Raw genomic sequence first — 8,685 nt, forward strand, 5'->3', positions numbered from 1 at the left:
CAGGGGGCAGAAAAGCAAGTGCCACCTGCTGGTCGTCTTCTGGGCAGTACATAAATTTACCTTTATTTCTGGGCTATAAGCTACCATCCTTCACAGCGCTCACATGCCTCTGGACCTACTGATGAAACCTGGAGATTCGCTAGTTTCCTCGCAGCACCTCAGCAAATAGACATTGGAATTTATGGAAAGAGACATTGGTATCATTTCCAAACCCACCAAATTGCTGCCACAATTTCTGGTTTATGAGGGGGAACCGCATGAATGTCCGCTACCCCTGATTAACTTTGAGACGCATCCTGTGCAGAACGAGCCCATACAGGGAGCCCCAGATGTCTACGTCGATGGATCCTCATATCATATCGAGGGATCCCCCCACACCGGGTATGTTGTGGTATTGCCAGAGAGAACAATCCAGTGACAATGCAACCGACAGTCCTCAGAATATGCAGAAATCGCCACACTTTTAAACGCCGTGAAAGAAATCTCAGATAGACCCATGAATATTTGGTCCGATAGTGCCTATGCTATAAACACCATGCTCTCCTTGCACCATACCACAAAAATGACTACCGTACAATAGACGGTAAGGCCCTGGTCCATGGGCCCAGGTTACGCCTGCTCTGGTCATACCTTAAACAGCGATCCCAGCCCTGCTTCATAGGAAAGGTAGCAGCCCACAGAAAAGGGGGTCCACATAGTGAGGGAAACTCCAGAGCAGACTGTTGTGTATGTACCTTTAAGGGAATAACTGGTCTCAGACTGCAGTACCGGCAGTGACCACCCCTGTATAAAAGGCCCTAGCAGGCTTCTGTAGTTTCAGTTTCCAGGTTGTCTCCATTCAGTAAAGACTTGTTATAATCAACTCCTGCAGTCCGTGTCTCAATTATACACGGACATAATACTGGCGACGAGTAAGAAACGAACTTACCTGCAACTCGGCAGCAACTCATACGACGTTATTGAAGGTCGAAGCCAGAAGAAAGAAAAAAAAAAATCCAAAGAAACTCGAGAAACGGGCGTCGACCGTGGGCAACCGCCCTCCAAATCATCAAATTGAAAAGTGCAGGAGAGACTGTCGAGAGCCAGGCTTGGTCTCCAGCCTGTGGTTTCCCAGCTAATCGGGCTGGTGGCAGGTAGTGCACGGATCCTTCCTGGGCTGCGGCGGGCTAGAGCTCGATCGGGTGGCTCTGCAACGGGGCCGGGCAGCGAGTCGGGAAGCAAAGAGAGAGAGAGAGGGTGGAGCAGACAGGGCGCGACCGGTGCTTCGCAGCCGGGAAGCGTTCGGACCTAAGAAGAGGGAGGGAAGTGTCCCAGAGGGTCCGCTCCACGACGGGAACGGTTCTTCAATTAATGGAGCAAATATTGAAGCGCGATGGCAGCAGCGATCAGGGAGGCGCGAAGACCATAGGGCGTCGCCATTACAGGATAGTAAAATAAATATAATCGCCAGCAACAGCGTTGGCAGCAGCGGCAGCGGCGGGAAAGCGCGGGAGGCGCCATCGTAACTCGGCGGGGAAGAAGGAAAAGCACGGGAGGTGCCATTTTGATCCATCGGGGACGAAGGCAAAGCGCGGGAGGCGCCATCTTAGCTTTTCAAGATGCCAAAGACTGGCGATATCACTGTCTTCGATAATGCAATAGAAGACTGGACCACGTATGTGGAAAGAGTCGAGGTATATTGCGAGGCAAACAAAATAGCCGATGAGAAAAAGGCATCGGTATTGCTAAATTTAATGGGCGCAAGAACGTACGGCCTATTGCGGGACCTGATTACTCCAGCCAAACCGAAGGCGAAGAGTTTTAACGAAATTGTTGCTATCCTACAGGAACACCTAAATCCTACACCGCTGCTGATAGCAGAAAGATTTAAATTCCACAGGAGAAATCAGCATAAAAATGAGAGCAATGCTGATTACCTTACGGAACTACGCAAGCTATCAAAGCACTGCCAGTTCAGAGCAGGACTGGCAGATACCTTACGGGACAAATTTGTCTGTGGACTCCTGAGTGAAGGAACCCAGAAGAGGTTACTCTCAGAGAAAGAGCTGACGCTAGATAAGGCTTTCAGCGTGGCAGTATCGTACGAAGCAGCAGCAAGGGGAGCTGCGGAAATACAACAAAAGCCACAGGAATACGGCACCCACGAAATGACACGGGGATTTGCAAAATGTTATCGCTGCGGCAGAACAAACCATGACCAGAAGGACTGCTGGTCCAAGGACAAAATATGCAGGCAATGCGGAAAGATGGGACACATTGCACGAGTTTGCAGGTCTGGGAAGAAGACCAATGACAACAAAAAGGCTACTAAGGAACCGTACAGGAAAGTACAAAAGATGACAGACAGTAGTTCCGAAGACCAGATGAGCGATAGTGAATCCGGGAACAAGAGACTAAGCTGTCTCAAACTTCACAACATAATTGCAAAAGAGGATCACTGAACCATTTGGGTCACCCTCATGATAGCAGGGTCCCAAGTCAAAATGGAATTGGATACAGGATCAGCTCTAACCGTCATGAATCGACGAGACTACGAGCGGCTATTCTCACACATACCCTTGAGAGAGAGATCCATTGTCTTGAGGACGTATACGGGGCAAAAAGTACACCCCAGAGGAAAAATAAGGGTGCCTGTCGAATACAACGGCAAGAAAATACGGAAATTGTATCTCTACATTCTGCAAGGTGGTGGACCACCGTTATTGGGACGTGAATGGATCAGAAAGATAAGTTTAGACTGGCACTCCATTCAGGCACTGACGGTGGCTGGTAAAAAGGATGACGACGTCACTCCTGGACGATTGTCAACAATCTTAGCTGATGCCAAAGAGGTATTTCAACAAGAACTGGGCACTCTTAAAGGCGTAACCGCCTCGATAAAAATAGAGGAGAATGCAATTCCCAAGTTTTTCAAAGCAAGACCGGTACCATATTAAATTCGCCCAGCCGTCGAGGCAGAGCTGGAGAATCTGGAGAAGGCAGGCGTGTTATCTAAGGTAGACTGGAGCGAGTGGGCGACACCCATCGTTCCTGTCATGAAGAAAACGTTAAACAATAAGTCTGAGGAGCCAAGGAAGGTTCGCATCTGTGGGGACTTCAAGGTGACGGTGAACCCAGTCCTTCACACAGTACAATATCCTCTTCCAAGGATAGAAGATATCTTCGCCTCACTATCTGGAGGGAAGCGTTTTACAAAAATTGACCTAGCACAAGCATATTTCCAGATGGAGGTTGAAGAATCCTCTAGGAAGTATCTCACGATAAACACTCACAAAGGTCTTTACCAGTATAATCGACTGGTATTCGGAGTAGCATCAGCTCCGGCGTTATGGCAAAGAGCGAGGGAACAAGTCCTGCAAGGGATTCCGGGGACTCAGTGTTACTTGGACGACATCCTAGTGACAGGTGAAGATGACAGTGAACACCTTGCCAACCTAGAGCAGGTGCTCACTAGACTACGTGAACATGGGCTACGAGCCAATCGCCCTAAGTGCGAGTTTTTTAAGAAACAGATATCGTGTTGTGGCCACGTGATTGATGAAGAGGGGTTGCATAAGTCCCCTGACAAAATTGAAGCGGTAGTTAAGGCTCCAGCGCCTGAAAATGTGTCGCAACTGAGGTCATTCCTCGGATTGGTGAATTACTACCATAAGTTTTTGCCGAATTTGTCCACAATTCTGCATCCACTGAATGCCCTACTATGAACGGGAGTAGCATGGAAATGGAGCGATGAATGTAAGCGGGCCTTTCAGAAGAGTAAGGACCTAATCACTTCAAGAGAAGTATTGGCTCACTACAACCCATCACTACCTATTACCATCTCGTCTAGCTTCTAATCTCTTTTACTTCTTTTGTTTCTTTTATTCTTTTGTCCGATCGCAGCCCTGCCTCCGATCTAGTTTCTTTTCTTTCCAGTTTTGAAGAAGGGTCCAACCCGAAACGTCAACTCAAATTTCTCTCCACGGATGTTGCCTGACCTGCTGAGTTTTTCCAGCATTTTCTGTTGTTATTTCGGATTTCCAACATCTGCAGTATTTTGCTATCGTACTACCGATAAGACTGGCGTGTGATGCATCTCCCTACGGTGTTGGGGCGGTACTGTCACATAAATTCCTTGATGGTTCAGAGAGGCCGATAGCTTTTGCGTCACGCTCGTTAACTTCAGTCGAGCGTAACTACGCCCAGATTGACAGAGAGGCCCTCAGCCTGGTGTGGGGGGTGAAGAAGTTCAATCGCTACCTGCACGGTCAGAAATTTACTCTACTAACTGATCATCAACCTCTCATCTCCATTTTCAACCCTCAGAAGGGCGTACCAGTAATGACGGCACAACGGCTACAGAGGTGGTCCCTTTTCCTAGGGGCACACCAATGACATCAAGTACAAAGGAACTAAACAGCATGGGAATGCTGATGGATTGTCGCGCCTACCGTTGCCAATGGTGGAAGAAGAACTGGCAGTGGATCCAGTGGAGTTATTCCACTCGACTATAGTCGAATGTCTCCCTGTGACGAATGCAAACGTAGAAAAGGAAACACAAAATGACCCGACACTCTCCTGGGTCTATGATTTAACGGTGAAGGGATGGCCAGCACATGGCGAACCACTGCTGCCAGCATTCTCGCCGAGAAGAGAACAGCTGTCAGTGTGCAGAGGAACCTTGATGTGTGGATCCAGAGTAGTAATTCCACCCAAATTGAAAGATAGAGTGCTCAATGAGCTTCATGAGGGTCATCTGGGAGGGGTAAAAATGGAGAACTTAGCCAGAGCGTTTGTGTGGCGGGTGGCCGGGAATCGATAGAGAAATCGAAGAGATGACCAAGAGCTCTCCAGGATGCCAGAAGGTCCAAAACGCCCCACCACAAGCCCCTCTACATCCATGGGAGTGGCCCTCAACTCCATGGCAAAGGGTGCACATTGATTTTGCTGGTCCCTTTATGGACTCGATGTTTTTAATTGCGGTGGATGCACATTCAAAGTGGCCAGAGGTAATAAAAATGTCCTCAACCACCACAGAAAAAACTATCACAGTCTTACGAACCATATTCGCCAGGAATGGGCTGCCTGAACAGATTTGCTCTGACAATGGACCACAGTTTGTGTCTGAAGAGTTCCGGAGGTTCTTAAAGAACAATGGTGTTAAGCATTACACATCCGCCCCATATCATCCAGCCACTAATGGATTGGCCGAGAGGTTTGTTCAAACATTCAAGAAGGCTATCAAGGCAATGTGTAATGAAGATATACCCCTACAACACAAGGTGGATAACTTCTTGTTTGCCTACCGGAATGCGACACATGCGGTTACCAACCAAACTCCAGCCATGATGTTCTTCAATCGAAGACTACGATGCCGCTTGGATTTGGTTAAGCCAAACATCAGAAGAGATGTGGAGAACAGGCAGTTTCAGAATATGAATGAAAGGCCGACCAGGAGTTTTAAGATAGGTCAACCAGTTTTGGCCCGGGACTACCGCACAGAAATATGGCAGCCAGGAACGATCTGTACACGGCAAGGACCTCTAATGTATACCGTGGACGTTGGAGAGAGCATTGTAAGACGCCATGCTGACCAGATTCTAGAGTCACTGGAAAACCTCAACTCCACACCACGATCTGATACACCTGGCGATGAAACCGAAGTACCAATTGCATCTACCGCAGAATCGGTGATATTGGAAGCAGACAAGCCAAACAACGACATTGATCCCGACTCAACCTTGCCAGAAGAACCTGATATCCCAAAGAGGCGTTATCCAGACAGAATCAGGAAGCCTCCTCAAAGACTGAACTTATAATTGCTTAACTTCAACCAATGTAGCTAGCAACCGTAATTGTAATTAGTTATTATTTAGTTATTAAATGAATGTTATGTACTGTTTATCTAAAAGGGGAGGAATTGTTGTGTATGTACCTTTAAGGGAATAACTGGTCTCAGACTGCAGTACCGGCAGTGACCACCCCTGTATAAAAGGCCCTAGCAGGCTTCACAGAAATCACAGAAAACCCCACAGTGCAGATAGAGGCCATTTCGGCCCATCGAGCCTGCACTGACACATATCCCACCCGATCCCCGTAACCCCTACACCAACACATATCCCACCCTATCCCCGTAACCCCACGTATTTAATCCCCCTAACACTAAGGGTCAATTTATCATAGCCAATCAACCTAACCTGCACATCTTTGGACTGTGGGAGGAAACCGGAGCACCCGGAGTAAACCCACGCAAACACGGGGAGAATGTGCAAACTCCACACAGACAGTCGCCCAAGGCCGGATTCGAACCCGGGTCCCTGGCGCTGTGAGGCAACAGTGCTAACCACTATGCCACCGTGCTGCCCATAGCTTCTGTAGCTTCAGTTTCCAGGTTGTCTCCATTCAGTAAAGACTTGTTATAATCAACTCCTGCAGTCCGTGTCTCAATTATACACGGACATAATACAGACAGAGCAGCCAAGGACGCTGCGATTGATGGGGAGATAGAGGATATAGTTGTTGAGCCCTGCAATGCTGTTAGCAAGGGCTCCCCAACAGATCACCTAGATTTTAAATCCCTGCAGCAGCAATACTGGCCATACGACATTGTAAGTGCCTGGCACGAGGAGGGCAGACCTCTTCCTCAACCGACAGCCTGGGCCCCCAATAACATACTAGCCACTGCCCCTGACAGACCTCTTCCTCAACCGACAGCCTGGGCCCCCAATAACATACTAGCCACTGCCCCTGACAGACCCCTTCCTCAACCGACAGCCTGGGCCCCCAATAACATACTAGCCACTGCCCCTGACTCAGTGGAGCAGTTGCTGATGTTCAAAAGAAAGACATACACCTGCCCAGTGGTGTGTGTTCCACCAGAGGTGGGTCAGGAACTGCTCTCCCTCCTTCACTCCCACCCCACGGCAGGGCACTATTTGGCCCTGGTAACCTTCTATAAGGATGCATCCACAGCTTGGTGACCTTCCATGAGGGAAACAGTCAACCTATATGTGGCAGGATGCCGACCGTGCCTGCAGCACAATCCTCCCACGTGCACTAACCGAGCCTTGCTTCAAAGCGCGCCCCCGCCTCAAGGGCCATGGACTCATCTCCAGATAGATTTCACTTCCACAAGCGCAAGGCAATTTTCAGCATGCCCTGGTGGTGGTGGATCAATTCACTAAATGGATCAAAGCATTCCCCTGCCACTCCAACACCGCAATAATGGCAGCCAAAACACTATTAAATCATGGCCCAGAAATTTGGGTCGAGAGCTTCCCGCGGGTGTAAGCCCCCGACCTGCACTTACCTTGCGCGCCGGCAGTTGAGCTGTAGGGCCCCATGGAATTCCGCTCCAGGGCCTGGCCCAGCTGCCGGCGCGCTGTGCTTGCGTGTCCCAGGGGTGTAGTTAGTGCGATGCGTCCCCTGGGATCACGTGGGCCATGGGCAGCCAATCGGAGGAGGGAAAAGCCCATTCATAAGATTGACAGGTAGACCTGTCAAAACTTATAAATACTACGGGCCCAAAATAGCAGTAAACCTTCAAATAATTTTTTTTTTAAATCACACTTTTTAAATAAACTATAAATTACATTAAATAACTATTTTAAGCAATAATTTAAATTTTTGAAAAAAATAATTTTATATTATAACAGGGCTAAAAATAAACTTACCTTGCTTTAAAGTATTTAAAAAATAATAAACCTGTGGAAAAAATGTTTTAATTTTAATTAATTGACCACTTACCTTGCAAAAAACAGGCCTTACGCCTGCTTTTTAAATGTGTAAATCCTGCAGGCTTACCCTCCCGGGAAAACCTGTAAAAAAAACCTAAGTTCAAAGCGCACGCGCAGCCTCCCCTGCGCGCGCGTTCGACCTCTGAACCTCTTCGTTCAGAGGATCGGAAGTGCCGGTTTCCCGCGCATGCGCAGTGCATGCAGGAAACCGGCAATTCCATTCGGCCTATGGGTGAGTACCCCGTGCGTACTCACCCGGGGAGAGCCGAATTTCTGGGCCATTGTGTTTTGTAGGTGGGGAGTACCGGTACAAGTGGACAGTGATCAAGGTTCGCACTTTACCGGTAAGATTTTTACCCACCTGCAGGAAATGTTGGGGATAAAACACAAACTACATACTGCTCACCACCCCCAGTTGTCCGGAGGGGTCGAAAGGGGGAACAGGACCCTCAAGTTAATGTTAAAAAAATTGCGTGCGGACCACCCCACTCAATGGGCTTACGTGCTGCCAATGTGCTTAATGGCAATGAGGTCCACACCTCATAAAACAACAGGAGTCTCCCCATATCAGGCCATGATGGGGAGACTCATGAGAACGCCAGGCCAGCTAACACTAACGGGGATGAGCCCCTTGACAATGGAACCATGTAGTTCCAAGTGGCTGGAACAAGTGGTAGATCACACCGATCAGATGAATCGATTTGTGGCCATGAAATTGGGGGAGTCAAAAAGGCAAATTAAAAAGTATTTTGACAAGAAATTACGTCCCTTTGGTTATCAGGTGGACGACACCTTAATGATTCCAAATTATGGGAAAAAGAAGCACGCCTTTGAGCCCAGGTGGTGGGGACCCCACACGATTATAGACCGATTGAACCCCGCGGTTTATTTGATTCAGTTACCGTGGAAAAAGGGCGTTAAGTACAAGAAATGGTGTCATGTTAACCAGTTAAAAACTGCCAAAGAGTAA

At 48.4% G+C, this 8,685-nt stretch overlaps 1 pseudogene; it reads left to right on the plus strand.

The window, feature by feature from the left end:
- Positions 1 to 420: 420 nt before the first annotated feature.
- Positions 421 to 8,685, plus strand: LOC147117372 (uncharacterized; annotated as a pseudogene).

The sequence above is a fragment of the Somniosus microcephalus genome, chromosome 5 (genome assembly GCF_052327205.1).
Source record: "Somniosus microcephalus isolate GS21.2 chromosome 5, FLI_Smic_1.0, whole genome shotgun sequence".
NCBI lineage: Eukaryota > Metazoa > Chordata > Chondrichthyes > Squaliformes > Somniosidae > Somniosus > Somniosus microcephalus.